Genomic DNA, 2,340 nt, shown 5'->3' on the forward strand with positions numbered 1-2,340 from the left:
AATTTTCTGGGAGATAGGATCCCTTATTTTGTTGTTGTTGTTGTTGCTGTTGTGTTTGCTTATTTTGCATGTCTGTGTTTGTGGGTGAAAGGGCAGGCTTTTGTCTTGAAATCAGAAGATGACTTGAGACAGGGTCTGTTTCTGCTTCCTACTATGTGGGTCCTGGGGTTTGAACTCTGGTCCTTGGGCTTAGTGGCAGACACCTTTACCTGCTGAGCCATCTCATAGGCCCAGTAATAATCTTAAGACATGTTTTCTTTTAAATTCACAGAGACCCTTGCCCCAGTGTTAATAAGTCAGAATCCCAAGCAGTGGGACCCTGACAGGTAAGGTTTATAAACCTCTAGAGAGTCTAATCAAACTGTGGGATGCCTGGAACCAGGTGGTCTTTAGGGTTCGCTCACTTGGGGCTTCAATTCATTTTCTTATACCAGATTAGTTTTAGTCCTGGGCATATCAAGAGTTACAAGGAGAGTCTCTGTAACCCCATCCCACTCCAACTGGGCTTAAGCCCTTGTCACAAATAGCTTTCTGAGAAACAGTGAAGTTTAGGGGGGAACACACCACCCTGTTTTTGACACATTTCCTGTGAACACAGCATTCTCACCTCACATAAGCCATGTTCCAGAGAAACTGGAGGCTGCTACCTTCCCATAGAAATGCCCCACGGTGGCTGTGAAACATAGGAGGTGGCAGACACAGGATCCAGTGACACTCTGGATCCAAATAGTCTGTGCTTTTCTTGGCTACTGTGGGCCCAGGGCCTCCCCTGTGGTCTGACTCCTCTGGGTTGTCCAGACTGCCCAAGGATGCTTGGAACAGGTAGGCTTGCCTGGCCTGCACAGGTGCAAGGCTAGGACTCTTGGGCAATGTAACCCATTGAGTCTGTGCTGGTCATCTGGAAACACATTTTTATCTTGCTTCCGAGTGTATGTGCAGTTAGCCTGATATGAACCCAGCTGCAATCTTGCTGGTTTCCCATCTTTTCAGCCACTTGCAAAATCAACTGTTCTAGGATTGGTGACAGAGGAACTGAAGGAAGTCCAGTGACACAAACTTGAGGGTTACTGCCTGTTACATCATATACCAGCCTGCTGACAGGTGAGAAACTCTAGGCAGGTTCCTCTCAGCCCTCTTTTTAAAATTAATTAAATAATTAATTTTCTTCCAATGGAAGCTCCCCCTTCCTCCTCTCCTCCCAGTCCCTCCCTCTCCCCTCCCCTCATCCTCAGGTTCTCCCTTACTCCTCCTCCAAAAAGAGGAGGCCTCCTGTGGATATCAACCTGTTTTGGTACATCAAGTTGCAGTAGGGCTGGGTGCATCTTCTTCTATAGGCTAGACAAGGCAGCCCAGTTAGAGGAAAGGGACCAAAGACAGACAACAGAGTCAGAGACAGCCTCTGCTCCTGCTGTTTGAAGTCCCACATGAAGACCAAGCTGTACATCTGTTACATATGTGCAGAGGGACTAGGTCCATCCCATGTATACTCTCTGGCAGTTCAGTCTCTGTGAGCATCTATGTGCCCAGGTTTATTGATTCTGTAGGTTTTCTTGCGATGTTCTTGACCTCTCCATTAGCCCTCTTTTTTTTTTTTTTTTTTAACTTGGCCTCATCCTCAGGGTGATCTTCAACATGCCTGGCCCAGTTTTAGCTAGGATCCTTCTAAGTCTGTTGATGGAGACTTGGTGCATCTTCAATGTCTGACCACCATGGGCTGCTTCCAATGTTTCTTCCTTTCTACCCACTTACTCCTGATTCTCCTTGGCTCTTACTCATCCTGGTCCTTGTTTGGGTCAAAATTAAGCCCTGTATTTACTCACTGTTACAATCAACCCTATATTGATAGTCTGAATAGTCTTACTTGCTCTTTATTAGAATGTTTTTTTTTTCCTTTAAATGTCTTCTATGGTTTGAATATGGTTGTCCTCCTGAATCTCCTGTTGGAGTTTAATCTCCATCTTCAGGGCGCAATCTGCATGATGGATATTAGAGGATTTTAAAGAAAAGAAGATGGGCGCTGGTGAGATGGCTCACTGGTTTAGGGCACTGACTGCTCTTTTAGAGGACCAGGGTTTGATTCCCAGCACCCACATAGCAGCTTACAACCATCTGTAATTCCAGTTTTAGGGGACCAGATCTTCCACTTCTGACCTTCATGGGCATCAGGCATGCGTGTGTTGCACATACATGCAGATAAAACACATATACACTTGCAACCAATTAAGCCAACCAAGGCCCTTTCCCCACGGGGGCCTGGTGTTCTATGCTCACCAAGAACAGCCTCTTTGACATGGAGCCTGTAGCCTATATGGGTTGCCCTAAGAGACCTTGGAGACAATT

General features: G+C 46.2%; 1 non-coding gene across 1 annotated transcript; it reads left to right on the forward strand.

Moving 5' to 3' along the window:
- Nucleotides 1-2,210: 2,210 nt before the first annotated feature.
- Nucleotides 2,211-2,340, forward strand: LOC116081271. Its single transcript, XR_004114783.1, has one exon. It is a non-coding gene; the product is annotated as a small nucleolar RNA SNORA70 (small nucleolar RNA).

This window comes from Mastomys coucha, unplaced genomic scaffold (assembly GCF_008632895.1).
Source record: "Mastomys coucha isolate ucsf_1 unplaced genomic scaffold, UCSF_Mcou_1 pScaffold6, whole genome shotgun sequence".
NCBI classification, from domain to species: Eukaryota; Metazoa; Chordata; class Mammalia; order Rodentia; family Muridae; genus Mastomys; species Mastomys coucha.